The sequence below is a fragment of the Phascolarctos cinereus genome, unplaced genomic scaffold, assembly GCF_003287225.1.
Source record: "Phascolarctos cinereus isolate Bilbo 61053 unplaced genomic scaffold, phaCin_HiC Scaffold_5;HRSCAF=322, whole genome shotgun sequence".
NCBI lineage: Eukaryota > Metazoa > Chordata > Mammalia > Diprotodontia > Phascolarctidae > Phascolarctos > Phascolarctos cinereus.
The window spans coordinates 354,915,582-354,940,238 of record NW_027555958.1 but is presented as its reverse complement, the minus strand read 5'-3'; the positions used below and the strand labels follow the sequence as shown (position 1 = coordinate 354,940,238).

The 24,657-nt window shown below is 40.7% G+C and overlaps 1 long non-coding RNA gene across 1 annotated transcript in view; it reads left to right on the top strand.

Annotated features, from left to right (window-relative positions):
- Nucleotides 1–24,354: 24,354 nt before the first annotated feature.
- The window catches only part of LOC144457790 (uncharacterized), a 67,640-nt gene continuing 67,337 nt past the window's right edge, over nucleotides 24,355–24,657 (top strand). The window contains exon 1 of the long non-coding RNA XR_013487296.1: nucleotides 24,355–24,400. This is a non-coding gene — a long non-coding RNA (uncharacterized LOC144457790). The remainder of the gene's footprint in view (nucleotides 24,401–24,657) is intronic.

Genomic DNA, 24,657 nt, shown 5'->3' with positions numbered 1-24,657 from the left:
CTTGATTTTTAGTCCAGTGCCCTAAATGTTAGTTCTCTCAGGTTGCTTCTGGGGCAGAGGAGACTGGGACCTGGTTCCAAAAAAAAAGCTTTGTCATCAAATACTGCTTTTTATTCAAGTCTCTCAAATTACCCACTTGGTCTGTATTCCCAAGATTCACAGACTGTTTGTATTCTCTTACTTACAACTTATTTATGTTTCTAGTTGTTTCACGTGGCTCTAGCTTGTCTTTCCAACTAGATTATATCCTTCTTGAAGGGAGGACTCACTCTTTCTGTTGATTTTGTATTCCCCGTAGTGTCTTCTACAGTGTTCTGCGTACAGATGACAATCAATAAAATGTTTGATGAATAATTGAATGAACATAAATTACAGCCTTATTTATCAATTTATCCAGGACTGCTATGAAAAGGACAGCAAGATTTATTTTCCCAGATTTCTGACCCTATAAACTGAGGATCCAAGAGGCTAAAATATTGCGTAAAGGCTGTATAAAAATAGCCAGTAACAGATCTGGTAACAAAACTGATGAGTGTTTACTCCTAGACAAATAGGCTCCAGGAAATATACCACAATTTAATTACTGCTTACATATTTATAGGTGAATTCCATTTTATTATAGAAAGGAGATGTATTCAGCAACTCATTTCAAAGGGATTTGCTAAACTCATGACCTGGGTCAAAGTCATATGGTCTTGAATTTTGTGCCTGAAACTATGTCCCAACATGTACAGTATCATGTGAGATGTGGCTATCAGGTCAAGCCATCCCTTCTGAATTTTACTGCTGTGTTTACATTCAGACAGCCTGGTTCTCTTACTCATAGATTTATGGTGGGCTATTATGAACAGAAAGAGGGGAGACATGCATGGATTCTGTTGGGGAAAGAATATCTGTAACTGTACCTTCTCCATATATATGAGATGATTGTATGTTTTACACACACACACACACACACACACACACACATTCTCTCTCTACTCTTGTGGTCTATAGGTCATAGAAAGTCTGTTCAAGCAGCTCTGCATTTTTCTACAAGTGGAATCATGGTTCATGCTAATATCTTCTCCTTCATCTCTTACTGACACAATAAACTATTATGCCCTGTGTTTAAGTATATACAGATTGTCTCCTCCAAAAGAATATAAACTCTCTGTGAGCAGCATCTGCTTCATTTTTTTCCTTTTGTCAATAGCACCTAGCACATAGTAGGTAGGCACCTATTTAGTGCTTGCTGATTGACTGATAGTGAGTCCTTTGAGTCTGGTTTTTTTGTTGTTGGTGGTGACTTTGGACCTGTGATTGGAGAACCTCTAATTTAAGAGGAGGCACAGGCTAGCCATGTCTTCATTCTTCTTAAAGCTGCTTTGCTGACTCATTTCCACAGGACGTTGTCTCCAATGCCACAGAAACCTCTGCTCACTTCACCCCTGGACTACTTCTCACATTAGAAGTGCCCTCTGGCCTTGGAGCCTCTCCCTCTGACTGGCTGATCCTTCTCAGAACTTTTGTTTTAAGGAGGATGCCCTAGGACAGCCATGTCTTCGTTCCTTGGTAGGTTGTACTGCTTATTCATCTCCACTGGACTTTTTCCACCATGCTCGGTCTCTTCACAACCCTTCCCTCTCAACCCTGTAAGCTTCTTGAGGGCAGGGACTGTCTTTCAACTTGTATTTGTATACCCAGAGTTTATCAGGTCCCTGGCACTTAGTAAGACCTTAGTATATACATACTGACTGACCAACTAATTAATCTGGTGTGGGGGAACTCCTAGTGTGGATACTCAACTGATAGAGATCTGAAACTCTCTGAGAGGTTAAGTGGTTGGTCAAGGTCACACAGCTAGTTCGTGTTAGAAGTAGGAGTCATCCTGACTCCAAGGCTTCTAGCTACTACACTTTGCTGCCTCTTTTGAATGTGGTCATAGAACAACCTGTCCTATTCAGGGCTTTACAGACAGAGGCTCAGTCCCAGGAGAAAGTACTAGAAAGAATGCAAAAAACCCTCCTCTTTCCTTTATTATCAGAGCATGTGGTAAGGACTGAATCTGGCTCTCCCAAAAGAAGTTTAACCTGAAATACCGGGTTAAACTGTACATATTCATTGCTTCCCCTTCCTTACATTCTGTTCACTTCTTGGACCCTTGCAGTCTGTCTTCTGACCCTATCATTTAATTCAGAGTGCTCTCTCCAAGGCTATCAATGGTCTTTTAATTGCTAAATCCATTAGTTTTTTTTTTTTAATTAAGTTCTCTTTCTTTTTTTCTCTGTAGTACTTGACATGTTGACCATCCAGTCCTGGATGTTCTCTTCTTGGGTTTTCATAACAGGGCTGTCCCTCCTTTTCCTCCCCTTCCTCCTCTTCTCATTATTGAAGCAGTTGTAGAAAGAGCCCCCTGTGCTTATACCAGAGGTCAACAACTGGGGTGGAGTGGGGTGGAAGTAGGAGGAAGGGAAGAGGATTTTCTCCTCATTTCTCTCCATATTGTTAATCTCATCATGTCACTGGGGATACCAGGACCCATGGGAGGCATTTCATCCAGTGGGAAGCAGAGACATACACCCTAGACAGTCATGGATACAGAGGGACAGTTGGCTGAGAGGAAAGGATCTGCAAGAAGTAGGACCTCTGGAAACCAAGAGTCAAGCTATTGTTATTATTATTATGTAGAGTGGGGCAAGATTATACTAGGGCCTTAGAAGCCAGAATAGTTCAATAGATAGTAAGAAAGCCATTGTAGATTTGGGTCAGGGGAGTGATATAAAACACAAAATAGATCCCAGGAAACGTTGCCTTCTGTACATTATTATTCATTTCAGGGGATAACATTGGGTGAATTAGAGATGTTCAAACTACGGATGTGGGTCACCATTTTTTTTTAAAGTGGTAGCCAACTGACCAACAAGCCAGGAATGGCTGCTTTAGGTGGCTCTTGCTGGTTTGCTAGGAAGTTATATCTTTGTTCTGTTGGGGAGCTTCTCGGGATGGGATTTCTGTCTTTCACAGGTATTCAAGGAAGGTCTTAACCAAAGGAATAAATTCTTCAGGCAGCGCTAGGAGACTCTTAGGAAAGTAAACATTGTTGTAAGGAACAATTAAAAGGCTTCCTGTGTAAGACAAAGAACTGAAAGGGTAAGGGAATCCTATTTTAACTCCCAAATCCTGAACAGAGCTGAACTCAGGGGGTTGAGTCTTGATTTTTTTAAGTTCCCTTTCTAGTTTCAGTGGTTAGTAGGATATAGTATTTTCTGCTTAACTTTCTGTTATTAATCAATGTTTAGTGTTAACACATTTGCCCACATTTTACTTGTTAAGTATAAACTATTGGAAAGGGGATAGTTTTGAAATGCATCTTCTTTTTAAAAAAATATTTATTTACCATTTTATTTTTCTGCAATTACATGTAAATACAATTTTTAACATTTAAAAAATTTTGAGTTCCAAATTCTCTCCTTTCCTCCCCACCCCTCTTATTGAGAAGGCAAGACATTTGATATAGGTTATACGTGTGTAGTCATGTAAAATGTATTTCCATATTAGTCATGTTGTAAAAGAAAACATAGACCAAAAGAACCCCCAAGAAAAATAAAGTAAAAAAAAAAGTATGCTTCTATCTGTATTCAGACTATCATTTCTTTCTCTTGGGATGGACATCGTGAAATGCATCTTCTTTAGGTAAAATCAATTTAAGGAGAACTAATATTAACAAAACAAATTTGGGATGATGATTTGCTTTACAAAAGGATTCTTGATGTTATTGAAAGATTCATTTTAGAATCTCTTTGAAGGAGGAGCTCGCTGTCTTAATTGCATTAAAATATGATTTTATTTTCAAATTTTTAGATATTATCAATAGATTTAATCACTACTTTTAGGACCACAACTTTTGTGTAAAATGAGGCATACTCAAGATAATCCCGCTATTGAAATTGATTCATGTAGTGGGGGTATCTTTCACCAAAGTCTTCCTCTGATATTTTAAAACCTAGTAGGTAATTAATAATATTTTTTGATTGGTTGGACACAGAGTGGAGGTAAACTGAGTTCTTGCAAGCTCTGCTGGCACAGCACAAACTCCAGAGGGTTCTGCCAGGCTTTAAATATGGGTCTGTTTGTAGATCACCCTAGATAAAGTTAGAGAGGGTCATTACTATATGGTTGGCCATTGGGGAATGATTTTCTCTGGCTCCAGGAACTCACTAAACCATCTGCTAAGTGGTGGAGGTGTTGCAGTCTGTTTTTGGGAGTACCCGTGTGGATGACAGCATAGATCCTTAATATTTTTATATCTATGATATCATTGATGTAGGAACTCCCTCCAGAGATAACAGTTCTTAACCCTTCCATATCTGAGTACCTGTGAGATTCCTATCTATGTCTCCCGTGGTTGCTAGGGATCTACCCAGAGGCCTTCCTCTGGCTCTTCTGACATTGTGTGGATACCACTAGAACATAATGCCACTGGAATATATAGGTTACCCATTGATTAAGCTTCACTTTCCCTCCCTGAGCAGCTCATTTTTTTTTTCTGATCACACTTTTCTCTGATGACATCCTAGTATGAATATGTGTTGAAAAGATGAAAAATTTGTTGAAGGGGAAGTAAATGGTGGAAAGAATTAGAAAAGAGTGTTAGAAATTCCAGTTCAACATAATTCATAGATGTGTTGGGGTAGAGTGCCTCTGTGTTATGTGTATGTGTATGTGTATGTGTATGTGTATGTGTATGTGTATGTGTATGTATGTGTATGTGTATGTGTATGTGTACCCTCTGCTTTCTGTAGCTCTGACTATGAGAAGCCCATATTCCTCAAGTGTATGATTGGTACATTTCAAGCTATTTCATGAGCCTCCTTCCCTACTTCATTTCCATCTCAGATCACTTTCAGCTCTGCCTCGACACCAGTGTTTTTCTTCCACTCCCTTTTCAGCATCCCTTGATGTTTTGCCTTCCCTTATTGGAATGTAAATTCCTTGGGATTAGGGATTGTTTTTGTTTTGTGTTGTTGTTATTGTTGTTGTTTGTGTGTGTGTGTGTGTGTGTGTGTGTGTGTGTGTGTGTGTGTGTTCTTGCATTTGTATACCCAGTGCTTAGCACAGTGCTTGGAACATAGTAAGCACCTAGTAAATGTTCTATTTAAGACTAATTGTACTAGATAATCACCATTTTACTTCCCCAGGAAATAACTCAGCTAAAAGATGCTGTGATTGATGCTATTTCAGTCAGTCAGTCAATAAACATTTATTAAATGCCTACTATGTGCCAGGCATTGTGCTAATGCTGGGGATACAACTGTGATAAAGAAAGATGGTTCCTGCCCTCAAAAAGCTTACCATTTAGTGGGGGAAGAAAACACAAAAAAGGAAGCTGAAAAGGGTGAGAAAAAGTAGTTAATCAACAAACATTTATTAAATGTTTACTGTATGCCAGGCACTGTGCTAAGTTCTAGGGATACAGAAAGAGGCAAAAGACAGCCCCTGCCCTCAATCTAATGGGGGAGACAACATTCAAACAAATATAGAAAAAGCAACCTATATATAGGAAGAACAGGAAATAATTAACAGAGGGAAGGTATTAAAATTAAGGTGGGGGGGAAGGGAACATGATGGAAAAATCCAAAGCAATGCAGCCTGGGGTGGAAATGAAGGGATGGCTGGTCTGGTCATCGTCCTTCAGTGGAAGTTTTGGGGGGAGCTCTGTACTCTGCCCTCTAGTCAGAGGGGTCCCTGGGCTGAGGGTACTGATGAGGTGTGAGTACCGAGGCGGATGCAGTATTGCAGGATGATAATAGCTTTGCATACTTTACACCTTTTAGCTGAGTCATTTCCTAGGGAAGTAAAATGGTGATTCTTTACTGTAATTGGTCTTAAATAGACCATTTGTTTCCTAGGTGCTTACTATGTTGCAAGCACTGTGCTAAGCATTGGGGATACAAATACAAGAACACACACACACACACACACACACACACACACCCAACAACAACAACAACAACACCACCACCACAAAACAAAAATAGTCCTTAATCCCAAGGAATTTATATTCCAATAAGGTCAGGCACAACATCAAGGGATGCTGAAAGGGAGTGGGAGGAAAGTTGTGTTGAGGAGACTGAGCTGAGAGTGATATGAGATGGGAATGAAGTAGGGAAGGGGGCTCATGAAATGGCAGTACCAGTGAAGGGCTCACCAGTCAGGAAGGCAGTCCCCAAAGTGGAGATGTCTCGAGGTGGGCAAGGGGGCTGGTGAAGAGGCGAGGAGAGTGTTTAACTGAGAGTGAAATGAGCAAGGCAGGGGCCCCTCATGAAATGTATCCAAGTCAAAAGGTTGGCTATATTGGAGAAGGCAGGAAATAAGGGGAAATGAGCCTAAAAAGTCTTTTTTCTTTCCCGTCTCTACTCCAGCATGCAAAGTCACCCACTTAACCATTCACCTACCTCAGCAAATAAAAGCCATTTTTTCCCCCTTGTCGGAGCTCATTAATTAACATTGATTTGTGCTTATTGCTTTCATTAAAAACAAAATCTTATCTAAGCATGACACTGGAATGCAGCATTTTAATGAACAATAAACTTGGAAACATTGATCTGAGGAGAAAGCACAATGTAAAATTGAGCCCATTTCTTCAGATTAATAGCAAAATCAGTAATGAGTCTGAGTTGTTCAGTCTTAAAAGCTAGAAGGGTTGATTCTTTAATGTGCTGTACTGCAGATGTCTCTGGACAAAAGGCTGTGATGATATAATTTCTGAATATTTTATCAGTCACATTCATATTTCCTGTTTGTTACTGATATAATTCAATACAATTACATTCCAATTTATTATTATTATTACATTCAGACTACAATTAGGGTTAGAAGTAAATAGATCTCAGGTTGGTCTTGGAAAGATTTTCCCCAAATCACTGAGCCCACAGCTATAGTCTTTAGGCTGTACAATTTTCATTAGTCTTTCTCACATTTACTGATGTTCTGTCTTCCCATTTTTCTACTGCTTCCTCAACCACTGGTCAAGAAAACACTAACTAGCCAGGAGGTATGTTCAAAGTCTTTCCCCATCCTTTTCCAACATAGATTTGCTTGAAAACCTTCCAGATCCAGTTGTGGTTTCACATCTGATGCAATATGCAGAGCCTGAGGGTTCAAATAAATAATTCCTTTAATAAAAAATATATTCAATAACATCCAGGTAAAGCAATCTACAGGGCAGTAAAAAGTAGCCCACTGGAATGTGAAAGCAGGTAAAAACCATAGCAAAGGTGCTCTTCGGGGTTTTAGGAACTCCCTGCCCAGGTCCTAAAACTGTCTTTATGTACTCCTTGCAGGGTCCAAAGTCATTCCACCTGGAGGCAAAGTTGGCTCCAACTGTTCTGGGTCTGTTTTGTAGTCTTGGCTAGTAGCTGCCGGCTGGTGTTGTGGAAGTGGGGAGGTTAACTCCATCCTCCTCAGCGCCACTAGTGTACTGGCCCACAGCTATCCCTCAAAAAAAAAAAAAAAGGAAAGGCGGGTAGAATATAATCATTCCAACTTGGTTAGTAAGATCCCTGCTTGATGTTTGTTGGGCATTGCTAATGTTTGTGACTCCCTCAAATCCAGTGCAGTAGAGTACGTTGTACGCTGGATAAGGAAGGTCCTAGTCTTCTTGGCTTGGCCATTTTTTGCTTTGTGACCTTAGACAAGTCACCACCTCCCTGGCTTTAGGTTCCTCATCTATAAAATAATGGGGTTGAACTAGACAATCTCTAAGTACCCATCCAGCGCTGCTCTTAACTTTTCTGATGTATCTGGGCATTAAGACATCTTTCCAGTTTATAGCTGGCAATGAATTGCCTAAATCAGATACTGTTTTCTTCCTCTTTTGTAACTTAGAGCTGAAGAAACTTTTGAGACTGTCTAATCTAAATCCCTTGTTTTACAAGGTGGATAAATGATTTGCCAAAGGCCATAAAGTTAACTGGTGTCAGAGTTGGGACTAGAACTTGGGTCTATAATCCAACAGACTTCCCACTGCTGCATCTGAGCAAAACCTTGTTATTGGCAGAAAATATTGGAGCAGAGAGAGATTGTCTGGGAGAAGAAGATAATTTCCCCTATTCCTGTCCTGAGTTTCCGAGCTAGATGGTGCAGTGGATGGAATGCCTGGCCTGGAGTCAGGAAGGACTGAGTTCAGATTTGGCCTTAGACACTAGCCGTGTGACGCTGGGCAAGTCACTTAATCCTGTTTGCCTCAGTTTCCTCATCTGTAAAATGAACTGGAGAAGGAAATGGCAAACCGCTCCAGTATCTTTGCCAAGAAAACTCCAAATGAGGTCACAAAGAGTTGGTTTTGCCTGAAAAGACTGAACAACAAATGTCTTAAGCTTCAGGCTGGCCATGGGCAAAATGATGAATAGCAGCAGTTTGTCTGGTCCTGGCCTCTCTTTTTTTTTTTCTGTATTCCACATCATTTTGTGTTCGTATTTTCATTCTGTTCTTTCAGTGGGTCCTCTCATAAATTCTAATGGAGACCCAGGCTCTCCTGCTGCTCAGAACTTCCTCTTAGTGAGGCCAGTGTGTTAGTAATTGAATTCGTTGTCCCTCCTAGAAGTGTTTGCATTTTCAGGGACCACGGAAGGACTAAAAATAAAGCTGTTATCCAGAGCGAGACCATTTGTGGAGACCAGAAGAGAGTTTTCCCTTTCAACAAAGCTTAAACCAAAGCAATGAGTCACAGAAATTGTTGCAACTGGGTGGGGGAGATATTTTTGGGTTGTAGAAACTCCCTGCTACGCCTCAAAACACAGCACGTCAGTTTCTACCCACTCCACCTACACTATGGTTGGCTTTGCTTAGCCCACACTCACTGCTTCAACTGCTGTTGGTTCAGTGGGAGAGACTTGGATTTGGATTTGAACTTCAGTTCATCTGCTGCCTCTAGTCCTTGTAGACTGTATGAGCTCGGCCAAACCACGTCACCTTGCTGGGCCTCAGTCTCCTTATCTGTAAAATGTAGGGGTTTGTCTAGATGTTACCAAGATCTCTTATAACTCTAAATCTTCTGATTTTGAATTGGGAAAAGAGCCTTTACTTTCTTGTTCCCGGGATCAGGCATAAAACTCGCAAGAATTGTAGCAGAATAAGGCTTTGCAAAAGTGACCTATGGTATCCAGAGTCTGTGAACTGATTCAGGTAGAAGAGAATAAATTGTCCAGGACTAGTTAGCCTATTCAGCTTGAAATGTTTTGCCTCATCTCATCTCTCCTTTCCCTTTTTCCCTTTCCCAAATTGTTGTGGTTAGGGGCCCCTGGTTGAATTTCAAGTCTCTATTTAAAACTGCCTGAAAAAAGGGACAGAAACTTCTTCCCTGATCCTGATCCAGATTTCCTGCTGTCTCATTCACTACACAGGGCCTAGTTGAGTAAACCAACTTCCCTACATCTTGAGTTAGGGGGAATATTGCAATTGTGGGTTCAAGTGTTTTTGTTTTGTTTTGTTTTTGTTCAGTGCTCCAAGTGAGTTCCAAGTGAGTTGTTTCTTAAGAAACAAAAAAAAAGTCTAGGGTTTTATTAACCTTTAACCTGACTTTCTTAAGTCTAGGCAGTCAACAAAATAATAAATGAAGTCCTGCTGATTTCTGTGGTTTAGATGCTCACAATAAAAATTTAACAATCAGCTCTCCTGAACTGGTTTAAGCTGCCCCCAACACATTTCTCCTTAGGAATTACTGACTTCAGGGAAGCAGTCTAAAAAAGCAGAGGGGACCTTGGTTTATAATAATTCCAAATCTGCCACTTACTACCTACATGACCTTGGGAAAAATTGCTTCTTTTTGAGCTTCACTTTCTTTGTTTCTAAAATCACAATCCCTTAGATAATTCCTCAGACACCTTGGGGCTCTATTAGTCGATGCTTCCTCAATTCTATGGGTGACCTAACTATTAGATAGGGCTCCTAGAACTCTCTATTCCTCGTAGTTGGACCAGGTTCAGTTTTGGGGAAGTTCTCTTTCATAGCAGAAGTATGTCTCCTATTTCTCTCCATGCAGAAGTCATATCTGGAAAATTTGGATTTGGCTTGTTTCTAACTCTCCCCCTTCAAAGAACAAGCTTCTGATAAACATTTGAACACAAAGTGTTTTTATTTCAGTATGGAAGGGGCAGAAATGGGACTTGCTTCTAAGTATCAGTTAGCAAGGAAATAGGCCGATCGTCTTGCCCATTTCCAGAGAGTTGGTCCCATTTCCCTGCATAAACAGACTTACATTACCAACAGACATCCTTCTAGCAGCATGAGTGGATTTGGGCATTCAGTGATGGAGTTTCTGTTTCCATTTTGGTTACGTTCCTCTATGTCCTGGGTCTCTGTACTGCACAGCCGTTGTTAGAGCTTCCATGCTCTTCTTGGTTCAGGGATTCTTTGGCTTTGGCCAGATAAACTGAAGCCTGGTCTCCACCACTGTTGTATTCCTAATTGGCACCACGATTCCTGTAATGCTCTGCCATCCCCGTGGGTGCCTGGATTGGTTTTCTCCCGGCAAAGCCTGCTCTTCTCCAGGCAGCCACCTGGGCCTCGGCCCTGAAGCATTGCAGGCCTGTCCATCTAAGATTGTAAACTGTGAAGTTTGAGGTTGTGTTGCTGAGGGTCTCTCTGTAAAACCTCTAGCACAGCACTGCGCCCTTTTGGGGGCTTTATGGGCACTTTGAAATGCGTAGATGCTGCTGCTGATGTTGGCAGTGACCTGAGGACTGATGGGTCCTTGTGCCTCTGCGCTCCAGGATTTGACACCTTCTACAGCCAGGTGCCAAAAATGCCTTTCCTTCTAGTTGCATATACTCTGAAACCATTGTCTGCCAGGCTGTAGCAACTGATGTGTGATTGAGTGTATGTATATTAACATTTTATACAACAGCAATAATTCACATTTATAAAAAGAGGCTTTAATGGTACAGTGGGGAAAATGCTGGTTTTGGAGTAAGGTAATGTAGGCTTAACTCCCAAATCGACAACTTAGTAGCTGTGTGACCTTGGAAAATTCACTTATCCTTTTTGGGTCTCAGGCTCTGCCAGATCTGGGATTTGAATCTAGGCCTACTACACGCATCCAGTTATCTTTCCACTACACTAACTGTTTGAGAAAGGACAATAATTCACTGTCAAGATGATAGATCTAGGCCTAGAAGGGACCTTTGAGACCTTTTTTTTTTTTAGTCCGTGGACCCTCAGATACAAGCTGTGTGACCCTGGGCAAGTCATTTAGCCTCTGCCTCAGTTTTCTCACCTGTAAAATGGAGATAATAACAGTGTCTATCTCACAGATTAGTTGTGCATCCAATCAGATAATGTTCGTAAAGTGCTTAGCACAGTGTTTGGTATAGAATAGACACTTCATAAGTTACCATTCCCTTTTCATCGTCTTTCCTGGACCCTCAAGGCCTTCATGGGTACCTTTCAGGAGGTCTGCAAACCTGATGGGGAAAAAATTACATCTGTATTTTCATCAGCCTCTAACTGAAATTCAGCATTTCCTTCAATTATGAGTGTAGGCCATAAATATTATTCTGAGAAGAGGCTCATGGGAGGTTACCACACTGCCAAAGGTCCATGGCACAAAAAGATAAGCTCTCTTGGTCTAGTCTAATTCTCTCGTCTTACAAATGAGGAAACTGTGGCTCGAGGAGTTTAAGAGACTTACCTAAGGTCACTCCAGCAGTAAGCATGAGAAGTGGGATTTGAATCCATGTCCTCTGACTCTGGAAGCAGTGCTGTTTCCTCTAAGTGCCTTGGAGAGGGAACTAAAGATGGGTGGTTTGAAGTCCTAGATCAGGGGTGGGGAACCTGCAGCCTTGAGGCTACGTGTGACCCTGTAGGCCTCAGGTTCCCCATCTCTGCCCATGTAGATATACCCCAGAGGGGAGGATACATGCCACAGTATCGATCAAAGTCTTCATCTTTGATAGATGTCCTGGATTCATAAAACAAGAAGAGGGCTTCAGTAAAAGGGAGATGTGGCTAAAGGAAGCTGGTCCAGGATGGTGTACCTGGAAGGGAAGAACTTTCTTCGAGGTAGTTTTCTGGACAGTGCTGAGGTGTGCTGCTGAGATAGGCGTCAGGTAACTTCTAAGAACACCGCTTAAACCAGTAACTGAAGGGAAAAAGATGCATAAGATCCAGGGACAGAAAGCACATTGATACCAAGACAAACAGCTTTTTAACTGAAATGAGGGAATGGGGAAAAAATGGGCCTTAGGAATGGGACCTGGAAATCATAAGGATTTGAAGTTGGAAACAATATAGGGATCTATCTAGTCCAGTCTTCAGAAAGACCCCTAATTCCAATCTAGTGTTCTTTCCAGTATATTATCCTGCCTCCCATCTTTTGAAGACCATGCCAATTTAAAATTAGTCATTTGAGATGGTGTGTTGGGCATGGACCTAATGTGTTGACTGAACCTGTCATTCTCTCACATTGTAATGTGTATAGTGTACAGCTAAAGAAGGTGACTGTGTGTAGATGATTTGGGAAAGGGAGATTCAACAATTCAATTTAATAAACATTTATTGATATGTACCAGGCACTTAGCTAGTTGCTGGGGATACAGAGATAAAAGTGAAACAGTCCTTTCCCTTTATGAATTTATACTGAGGGGTATACAACATTGACACAGATAAGTAAATTAAAAATGTATAGATAATAAGTACAAGGTGATTTATGGAGGGCAGGACACTAACAACAGGGGGAGTCTGGAAATCCTCTTTTGGGAGGCGGCCCTTGAGCTGATCAAGGACAACATTTTAGGCATAGAAAGATGCGGTATCCTACTAGACTTGGCAAAGATGTGGATATGGGAGAAAGAAGATGGTATAGCATGTATCAGGAACAAGTACAAACATTTGGCTATTTTGTAGAGTATATAAGGAGGAATAATGAGTAACCAGCCTAGAAAAAATGGATTGGAGCCAGATATTGAAGGGTTTTAAATGACAAATAGGGATTTTTTATTTTATCCTGGAGGCAATTGGGAACTACTGAAGTTTTTTGAGTAGAGTGACATGGTCAGACTTGTGCTTTAGGAATGTCAGTTTAACTGTTATGTGGAAGATGTATTGGAAAGGGGAGAAGCTAGATGTGGGAAGACATCATTTTCTCATTGTATAGATTTAGATGTAGAGGAGACCTCAGAAATCATGTATTCCAATCTTCTCACTTCACATATGAGCAAACTGAGACCAGAGAGGTTAAGTTACTTGCTTAAGGTCACACAAATAATAAATGTTAGAACTGGGACTTGGACAATATTCCAGGTGAGAAATAAAGAGAGCCTTAATTGGGGTGGTGGCTGTGTGATAGATGTGAGAAATATTCATAGGGACCTTAGAGCTCATGAAGTTGAAACCCCTGCTTTTACCAGTGAAGAATTAGAGGCTTAGAGATGTTAAGGGACTTAACAAACATCCCTCACACAAACAGTGAGGGATGTAGTGAAGGCAGAATTAACAACAGCTGGCAGCTGGATTGGATATGGAGGATGGCATTGAGGCAGAGGGGAGAATAAAAAGTGGCTCTGAGCTTGTGAACATGAGTCACAAGGAGAATGGTGGTACCTTATGTAGAAATAGGAAGTTAGGAAGAGGGAAAAGTTTAGGGGGAAAGAGAATAAGTTCTGTTTTGGACACTGAGTTTGACATGCTTTTTTTTTTTTGGCAATTGGGGTTAAGTGACTTGCCCAGGGTCACACAGCTAGTAAGTGTCAAGTGTTTGATCTGAGGCCAGATTTGAACTCAGGTACTTCTGACTTCAGGGCCGGTGCTCTATCCGCTGCGCCACCTAGCTGCCCCTTGACATGCTTTTGAGACATCTGAGTGGAGATGTCTGGTGGGAAGCTGGAGATGTGAGACTGGAGTTTACTTAGGAGTGACATGAGGATTGGACATGTAGATGTAGGAATAATCTGCATATAGATGATAAGTGAATCTATAGGAGCTGATGAGCTCACTTCTAGTGATGAGATGGATATAGTATAGGGAAACCATATCCAGTCATTTATAATAGTCCAAACCCTAATAGCCTTGCTTTCAAATTTTGTTACATATCTCTGGCATTTGCCCTCCTTCTTTTCACTTTCTCCACACTTCACCTAGTCTGGGACCTTATTATATTTTATAAAGGCAGTGGGGTGGTACAGTGGAGAGGGCACTGAATTTGGAGTCAGGAAGATCCGAATTCAAATCCTGCCACCAGCCCTTATTAGATGTTTGACTCTAGGTAAGCCATTTAACCTCTGTCTACTTCATTTTCCTCATATGTAACACGGGGGTGATAATACTGTTTAACTCCCAGAGTGATGTGAGGACTGAATGAAATATTTGTAAAGCATTTAGTTTTATATAATAGGCACTTAATAAATACTTGTTTCTTTCCTTCCTCATTTCTTCTTGCTTGGACTACTATAATGGCCTCCTAACTGGTCTTCCTGTGATCACACACTCCACTTTCCAGACATTCCTTCACAGTGGTACCAAAGTAATCATTTTAATGCACAGATCTAATCCTACCACTCCCCTGTATGGAATTCTTCAGCAGTTCCTTATTGACTATGAGATCAAATAATATTCAGTTTGGCATTCAAGGTCATCCACAGTCTGGATCCAACTCACCTTTCCAGCCTGATTTCACACTACTCACCTTTTTATTTATTTATTTATTCGTTTATTTCATTTTATTTAATTTATTTATTTTTGTTTCTTAAGCCACACAAACACCTAGTAGTTCTTTAATTTCATTTTGCCTTTTGTTACCCTAATTCTAGGAATGAGCCTTCTTCCGTGACTGAAATGCCCTCTCCAACACCTCTACTCGTTGAAGTCCTGTCCTTCCCAGCTCATTTACTACCTCCTCCTTAAAGCCTTGCCTGATTTCTTTAGTATTCCCTCTTCAAATCTCTCATACCATTTTGTGTGCAACTCTCCTGTGCAGTTAAAACTTCTAGAGTTAGTTATATACTTTTCTCATTCTGTCCCCCTCCCTCCTTCATTAGCCTGCACTCTCCTTAAAGGCAAGGACTACCATCTTTTTCTACCTTTTCCCCCTATCCTTGGCAATTAACACAGTGCACTTCAAACTTTTTTTTTCCACTCTAACCCGTGATTTTCTTGGTGTAGAGAACATCCTGCATAGAAATTCCCTCCACAGTGCAGATCACTGATTCCTCTCTAGGCTAGTCTTGGAGAATTGCCTTCAAGGCATTAACCTGTCCATGGTCACACAGCCAGTATGTATTAGAGGCCAGATGTGAACCCAGGTCTTCCTGAATCCAAAGTCTATTCTTATTTACTACACCAGGCAGCCTCTCTCTTAACATTGCAGGTGCTTAAAAAACGTTTGTGGAACTGAGTCAGTATATAGTGTTTATTAAACAACTGATGATCTTCCTGTGCTAAATTCTATATGAAAAATGAATTGAAATACCATGCTGGGAGTTTATAGTCTGATGAGAGAATAATTTAAACACTGACAAATATTGAGAAAGTAATTTCCTCCCTTACTCCCAGCCCTACCCCCCAAACACTCAAAGTAAAGGAAAGATTTAAAAGTAAGTGGGTGGTAAGGAACAGGGACAAGAACATAAAAAGTGAGGGAGGATAGAAGTCATAAAGGATGATGAAAATATGGACAATGATGGAGGAAAGAGGATTGAGAAGGGATAGGAAGGGCAGAGAGGGAACAAGGAAGGAAAATTGAAGATTATACCAACATTCAAGGACTGGTGGAATCAGATGAGGTGATGAAGCTATATTATGACAAATGTATTATAGCAAATATGTGGGCCAAATCATACACAGGTAGAATAGAAGCAAAGATTCAGGAAACTGCTTCCCCGATAAGGGTAGGATGAGGAAGGCATTTTGTGTGCTAGAAAAGCAAATTGTTGTTGGGGGATTTCAGAGAGGACTAAATCACTGTACTATATGAAGGGAAATGATAGCTCTTTTGGTATTAAAATAGTAATTGTCTTAATATTTGTTAAATATAATCTAAGAAAATAGCTTAAAAGTCTTGTCTCCTTGCTAAATTTGAATTTCAAGATATTCAGCAAAATCAGAATCCCTATCTCCTTCCTTCCTTCCTTCCTTCCTTCCTTCCTTCCTTCCTTCCTTCCTTCCTTCCTTCCTTCCTTCCTTCCTTCCTCCCTTCCTTCCTCCCTCCCTTCCTTCTTTTCTTCCTCCCTTCCTTCCTTCCCTCATACACCCCCTCTCTGTCACTATTTGCCTCAACCCACATTTCTTTTTCCTATTTGTGCCTTTGGTCTAACAGAGTTGTGAGAAAAGTAAGCCATAAAGTATTATTATCCTCTTTTCTTACCTTTCTTCTTTCCTCTCCCTTTCCTTTCCTTTTGGTCTTTATTTTCTGTTTCTACCCTAAAGGGCAGCTTAGATTAGGAGCCTCCCAAGTCCTTGGTTAATTTACTCAAGTGCCTTAAGACTAACAAAGCAGTTTCAATTGTAATACTGAAAGGAAAGGTATCACCATTATTTCAGTGCCCCTATAACAGTTGTAAATGCTGATCAGGCCTTCAAAAGAAAATGTAAAGGTTAACATTTACAGTTTGAAGTTCATCTTCCAAGAAACAAACACAAATATTAAGTAGAAGAATTAATGATTAAGTCAGAGACAGCTCTTTACATAAGGCAATAGTAGTAGGGGTTTGAGTCTAGAATCTTGCAGGAAGAGGAGATAAGGGATCCGCCCTCATAATCTTATCCTCACACAACCCTTGACTTGATTCCACTCACATGCATAATACATATAAAAAAGAGAGTTAGAGCTAGGTCCTCCCACTAAGGGAGGTGAAAAAGAGACCTTCTGCTGAAGAAAACACAGCTGTTGCAGAGGAGATAGGCAGGAAAACCTGACCCAGCCCTCTTGTAGATGCTGAGCTGCCACAGAGGCAGCATCACCAAGTGCCAGCCACTCGGGAATAACAAACCCAGGCTGGTAGGCAGGCATTGTCAGCTGGTGTCCTGCCTACTGCCTACCCACATAAAATATTCCATTTGACTTTTCTTCTTTTTTCTTCATTTCAGAACCTCTTGACACCATCACTCACTCTCTCCTACTTTCCCCTGCCTCTGACAGTCAGATGGCCCTGCTTTATCAAGGCCAGTCACTCTACATGTGCCCTTGACACTATCTCCTCCCTACTTCTCCAACAGATAATCTCCAAGTTTCTCCCATTCTTAAACTTCATTATACCTTATCCTACCTTCAAGTTATTGGACTGTATCTTGTCTCCTTTTCTTAGCAAAACTCTTAGAAAAAGCTGTTTATATTTGTTGTTTCCATTTCTGCTCTTCTTACCCCGAGACTTTTTTGTAATTAAGGTTTTGATCCTATCATTCAATAAAAATTACTCTTTCCAAAGGTAGGAACACTCTCTTAATTGCCATATCTGATAGACTTTTCTTAGTCCTTATCCTTCTTGATATATCTGCAGTGTTTCACACTGTTGATCATGTTCCTCGGGATATTCTATTTTTTTTTTTGTCTAGGCAGTGGGGTTAAGTGACTTGCCCAAAGTCACACAGCTAGTAAGTGTTATATGTCTGAGGCCGGATTTGAATTCAGGGTCGGTGCTCTATCCACTGAGCCACCTAGCTGCCCCTGGGAATATTCTTTCTTCTTTGGTTTTCATGGTACTGCTTTCTCCTGGGTCTCCTCCTATGTGTCTGACCGCTCCATTGTAGTCCCCTTTGTTGGATCATCATTCATATCAAGCTCCCTACCTGTGGGTGTTCCTTTAGGGTCTGTTCTGCACCCTTTTTTCTTCTCTCTTTAGGCTTTTAGGCTTGCTCTCTCGATGCTCTGCTCAGCTTCCGTTGGCTTAATTATGTAGTCAACTTACAGTTTTATATATCCATATATCTGTATTTCTATATCTATCAACCTCTATCTATCTGTCTCCAGCCCTTCTCTTCCTCAGTCCTATCTCACCAGCTGCCCATTGGACTTTTTTTTTTTGGTTAGGCAATGGGGTTAAGTGACTTGCCCAGGGTCATACAGCTAGTAAGTGTTATGTGTCTGAGGCCAGATTTGAACTCAGGTCGTCCTGACTCCAGGGCCAGTGCTTTATCCACTGTGCCACCTAGCTGCCCGTGCCCAATGTACTTTTTAAACTGGATGTGCACCATTTAGTGACTTTTTGGTTGTACTAATTCATAGCTCCACCAGAAGTGGTTTAGTGTGTTTATCTTCCCCCAGCCCTTCCAGCAATTGTCATTTTCCTTTTGTTTCTTTGATAATCAGATGAGTTTCTTGGTTCAATCCGTCTACCAACCTACGCTTTCTTCTGTTTGTTTTTGTGTGCAGTTCCTGATCTGATAGAGAGCTTGCTTCTGAATCTTTTCTACTTTTTTTTAAATCATGGGTCTTTCTTGGATTGTTTTCAGATGTTTGCTGGGGTTCCTATGGCAGAGCTGATCTTCTCTCTGAATTTTCATGTTTCTGTCTTAAATGGTCCTGTCTCCCTCTGTGATGGGACCTCAGAGTTGTCTCTTAGGTGTTTTGGATTGTGGCACTTCTTCATATCGATAGCTTGCCTTGAGAAACCTAAGAACTGTTTGCTTATATCCTCTGACCATGTATTTATTTTACAATGGCTCTTGTCCATATGTATTTGTATAAATTACCTATATTTTTGGGTATCTCTTACCCCATAACAATTCTTCATTGTGTTTTCTTTTAATCTTTTTCTGTGTCCACATATTTTCAGTAGTAGGCTCAATTCTTTGTCTCAGTCTTTGGATTTTGGCTCAGTTTCCTGGCAGTCCAGTGTGGGTTCAAGTGTCAGTAGGTCTCTGTCCTTTCCTTTGCATGATCTTCATTGGACAGTTGGTTCCTTTCTCTGATACAGCTCCAGGTAGGGTGGAGATCATGCTGGTGTCCCCGGGGCTCCTTCCTTTATCAACCTTTATCAATCCTTTATCAAGGCCAGTCACTCTACAATGTGCCCTTGATAGTATCTCCTCCCTGCTTCTCCAACAGATAACCACACTCCAATCCTTCCCCAACTTTTGCTGTCACTCAGACTTTGAGTTGGCTGCATCTCCTACTGTGTCTCCCAACACTCTGAGGAGTTTACAGCTAGACTCTGCCTTCCTATGTAGTGATCTGTTGGAATTGTTTCAGTCTTTGCTTCTGTTTTGACAAGCCTTGGCCAGGATCTTACTGTAGGGGCCTAATAATTTGAGCTGATGTTGGTTTGTGATGCTTCTTTCAGAGGACTTGCTGGTTTCAGAGCCATTTGCCTCTGCTGTATTCTGGCTGGGTTCCCAGAGTTCCTGCTGGTTTACATGGTTCAACCCTTGTCCTTCTGCTTGTACCTGATTTGGCACTGACTTTCCTGGTTCGATTCCTCTACCAGCTTATATTCTCTTCTTTTTGACATTTTGTACGTTCTTGATGGATAAAGGGGCTTCCTTCTGAGTTTTTCCTAATTTCCTTATTGTTGGTCTTTCTTGGATTGTTTCCAGATGTTTGCTGGGGTTTCTATGGAAGAACTGGGCTTCTTTATGACCTTTCACATTGCTACCTTAACTGGAAGTCTTTCAATCTGTGACTTTATCAAATGGGTTAGGCAGATTCAGTTGATCACCTCCTCCTCTCCATTTATACACATGCTAGCTATGCAATCCATAGGCAAGTCACACAACCTCTCGGTGCTTCAGGTCACTCTTAAGAGTAAAATTTTTGGCAGCTTTCCCACCTGTATCAGTGGAGGAAGTTTTCTCAGTAAGATTTCTGACTGGGCAGTGGGAAAATCTGTCACTATCAAGGGTCTCCTCCCCTTTTATTTTACCCTTCCTCTGGCCATCTAGAACCCACTGGAGCACCTACTTGACTACTCACACAGCTTAGATTAGATGAGGGTCAGTAACTCTATTTCTTCTAGTGAGACAGAAGACCACTAGGTCTTACCGTCTCTCTCGCAAAGGTCCTCCAGAACTTAGGATCTGTCCTGCCTCCAGACCCTTGGCAATGTCATCTAATCTACTGATACAACCATAGGACCCCTGGGCTTTGCCATCTGCCCTGCTTTTGCACCCATAGGACTTCCATGCCTTTCCATCTTATTTGCATCCCAACTTTCTTTCATGTATTGTCTCTTCCAGTTAGAGTATGAGCTCCTTAAAAGCAGAGAATGTCTTCCCCGCTCCCCCTCTCCACCGCCATTTGTATCACTAAAGCTTAGCACAGGGCTTGGTATATAGTAGATGTTTAATAAATATTTTTTCATTAATTCATCCATCCATCCATCCATCCATCCATTCACTCCAAACAAATCTCAGTTCCACACTTAAATAAATAAGATCAAGGACATACTTATTTCATTGGGATGTGTCTTTATTAGGAGAGTTTTTGTTTAGTATATCCTTTTCAAGTATCCATATCTAGACCTGTAGTTATTGTTTTATTTGTGACTTATTATTATAGTAATTTTGCAGGCAGTTTTCACATGTTTAGACATGTTTTATACATATATATATATAACATGTATGTTTATACATACATAAAATTTTACAGTTTATACATATGGTATAAAGTTGCCCTCTGAAGGCGTGTTCTCCCCACTTAATAAATATTGCTGAACTGCCTTGGTTGCAAAAGGGGGAGGGAAGTACAAAGTCCTTGGAAAAGGTGAAAACTTCTTACTGAAAACCAGTAGTCTTTGAACCCTGTGAGTTATTTCATTACACAGTGTTTGACTGTTTTTCTTGATACTACTTAAAAGCTTAAACTTTTTTAAACTTTGAAAAGTTTTTGGATTCGGTTGTGTGCAGTTGTCTCCATTAAGCCTGCAAAAGAACATTCTGAGGCTTATGTACCTTCCAGTCTTGGCTAGAGAAGAACTTGGGGTTAGGCAGTTTCCCTGTATGGGCCACCAAAGTGATGAGGTTTAGGGGTGCTGGGACCCCAAGATCACAACACGTGGATCCTGTCGGAAAGAATTCGACCCAAGCCTTCTTTCAGCCAAAGACAAGGTTTATTAGAACATCTGTCATATTGGGCAGACTCTTAAGGAGTCTGAATGTTAGTGAGCTATTGGCTAGATTTTAAGAATCTGAGCAGTGACTAGATTTTAAGAATCTAAGTCCAAAAGCACATTCTGGGGTGCCATTTTCATGGCTCTGTAGTTTCCTTAGTTAACAGACTTTTGTACTTACAGCATTGATCAAATTAGACATTAGAGTGATGCCCTTATTAACAAAATCATCTACAAATAAAACTCCTTTATAACCAAGTCAACCATATCTAAAAAAACCAAGAAGAAGCATAACAAAAGCAAACCACAACCCTGAAAACCACACATCAGGGCAGCAGTGTTACAGTATATACCAGTGGCTCAACAGCAACGCTTCTGGCAAACCAGCCCCCTGTGCAGACATTTAAGACAAGAGCACTTTAGCCAGAAGTTTCTATCATTCGTGGAACAGAACAAGGTATTATGAAATCAGCCGAGGTGTTTTTTTTTTTTTTGTTCCCCTGGCTTCCCTTCACCGCTACCTACTTTTCCTTAACTCTAATCCCTTTCCATCTTTAGAAGTGCAGTGCTATTCCCCTTTCCCCCTATCAAAAGAGGAAAGGATTTGATAGGAGCCACTACGCAAGGGTTATTGACTCACTGTCTACCCTTTAGTATATATTGTGTGTCATTGACGATATGACCTTAGCCAGACATTTACATTTTAAGCCTTTTGTATTTAATTGTGGAATGAAAGGGTCTTTTCTCTGGTAAAAGCACTACAAGCATCAGTAAGAAGGAGGGTAGACTTTTTTGATCAGGGGGTGACAGTGAGAAGAACCCTCAGATCATGCTAGAGGGACATAATGAGGCTGATCCCAAAGGTAAATCAGATTTAGGGACCACTTGGTGGCACTGAGGCTGTAGCACTGGATTTGTAGTAAGGAAGATCGGAGTTCAAATCCTGCTTCAGACCTGTGACCCTGAGCAAGTCATTTAACCTCTATCTGCTTCAGTTTCCTTTTATGTAAAATGGAGATAATAATAGCACTTACCTCCCAGGGTTGTTGAGAGGATAAAGTGAGATATTTATAAAATGCTTTGTAAATACTTGGTATTATTTGGCCTTTATTGGTTGACTGGGATGGTAGGAAGTCAGAAAGGATGACCTGTACCCTTTGGAATGTTCCCATGCTCTCCTGAGGATAATAAGCTGAAGGCTAACCCTTATTCTGCCTGCTAGAGCCCCAGAATCTGTTCCACAATCTGTTGAAGTGGAAGAGTGTCATTTTATGGATTTGGGGCTTCTTCTGGACCTTGAGATACACTTTACCTTAGTGCAGTTTGGTGTTGTCTGCCCCTTCTTCCTTCCTCTGATTTCACTGTAGGGGAGATTTAACTTTCCCTCTACTCCCTATAACATCTTGTTCCACATCCCCCCACTTCACCCTACAGCTTCTAGATGTATATTCTGTGTTTCCTGAAACTTTGAACATGAATCCTTTAAGCATGGAATAATAATTTTCTGCTCTGACTATTCTGTCCTGATTTTTGAGATCATACTCTGAGGCCAGCTCTATTATTTATGCCAGTGGTAACAGAGCTTCAGACAACCAAGTGTGTGGTTTGAACCCATTCTTTGGAGAGGTGGCTTGGTATAGTGGATGGAGTCCTGGGCTTAGTCAGGGAGCCTTGAGTCTGAGTGCCACATCAGATTAGCTGTGTGAGCCTGGGCAAGTCAACCTCATTTCTCAACTTCATCAGTAACATGGGGATGATGATGATGGTGATGATGATGATGATGATGATGATGATGATACCTATCTCATCAGGTTGTTGTGAGGACCAAATGAGATGATCTATGAAAAGTGCTTTGCAAGACTCAAAGTGCTAAATAATTGTTGGCTGTTATTAGTAATTCATAGGAGTGGAACTGTAATTCATTTTAGAGGCCCTGAAGCTTCAAACAGAAGGAATTTTCAGGTTGGGATATGTTACATAGGAAGGAGTGGTACCTATTGGCAAGGTCTGATAAACATCTAGAAAAAAAGAGGAAAACCTATGAAATATCAGAAACTCTGCATGGAATAAAGGATTCCTGCAGGCACTGGGGGAAATTCCTGTGATATAACAACAACAACAACAACAACAACAACAATTGGTTGGTGTTATTTAGTCATGTCTCACTCTTCGTAACGCCATTTGGGGTTTTCTTGGCAAAGACGCTGGAGTGGTTTGGCATTTCCTTTTCTTTGTCGTTTTTTTTTTTTTTTGTGGAGGCAATGAGGATGAAGTGACTTGCCCAGCTGGGGTCACACGCTAGCTAGTAAGTGTCTGGAGTTCTCCTGACTCCAGGGCCAGTGGCCATTTCCTTCTCTAGCTCATTTTACAGATGAGGAAATTGAGGCAAACAGGATTAGGTGACTTGCCCAGGGTCACAGCTAGTAAGCGTCTGAGGCTGGATTTTGACTCAGATATTCCTGATGCTAGGCGCAGTACTCTATCCACTGTTCTGCCTAGCTGCCCTAACAATAATAATAGCCAGCATTTATATAGTACAAGATATTTCACGTGTCTCATTTGTCTTATTTAATCCTCATAACAGCTCTGTGAGGTAAGTGCTATTATCATCTCCACTGTACAAGTGAAGAAACTGAAGTTGAGAAGTTAAATGCATTTGCTCAGGGTCATTCTACCATTTAGCATCTGAAGCAGGATTCAAACTCAGTACTTTCTGACTCCGAGCCTGGCATTTGGTACACTATGCCATCTGGCTGCCTCCAATGCAGAGAAGACAGAGGAAGGGAAACAGGCTGTGAGAAAGCAAAGGGTGGGATCTCAAACTAGGAAAGTGCTGCTGAATTCTGGCAAGGTTGCAGAAAACACACTGAGGATCGCAATTCCAAGCATACCTTGGGCCTGGCCAACCACATCCATCTTTGCGCTGAAAAAAAAAAATCATTATTTCTACTGGTACCTTTTGCTGTTGCGACGTATTTGTTTCTAAACATATCCTCCTTCCTTCCCTAGTGAGTCATCCCTTGTAAGGAAGATTTAAAAGATAGAAAAACAGTTAAGCAAAATAATTCATCAACTATATCATGTAATATATATAGTTACCACACCCATAATCCCTAACCTGTGCAATGGAGGGAGGAAGTTGATTTTCTCAACTCTTTCTCTGGGGCCAAGCTTGGTCATTCTAGTATACAGTTAAAATTTTTTTTTATCTGTTTGTAATCATGAATATATTTTTCTGGGTTCTGCTTACTTAATTTTGCATCAGTTCATGCAAGTCTTATGTTGCTCCTTTGAAATAGCCATTTTTATTATATGTTTGCCATCTTTCTTAACCTTTCAGGTGCCTCTTCCAAGGACATTTTCCTGTGGAAACATCTTTGAAAGTAAATCCTTTTTTTTAAAAATTTTTTTTTATTGTGAACTTGACAAACATCAATAAACACAAACATTTCCATATAAAAAGAACAGGATAAGAGAATTGTATATAAAAACATAAATCCTTATTACTTACAGCTTTTTAAAAATATATTTTAAATTTAACATGTTAATGTTGTTCCTTCTGAATTTCCTTCTTCTTCTGTATGTTTTAAAAAATGTTTTGTTACTTCCCTAGTTTTTTATTTTGTACTGAAAATGAGAG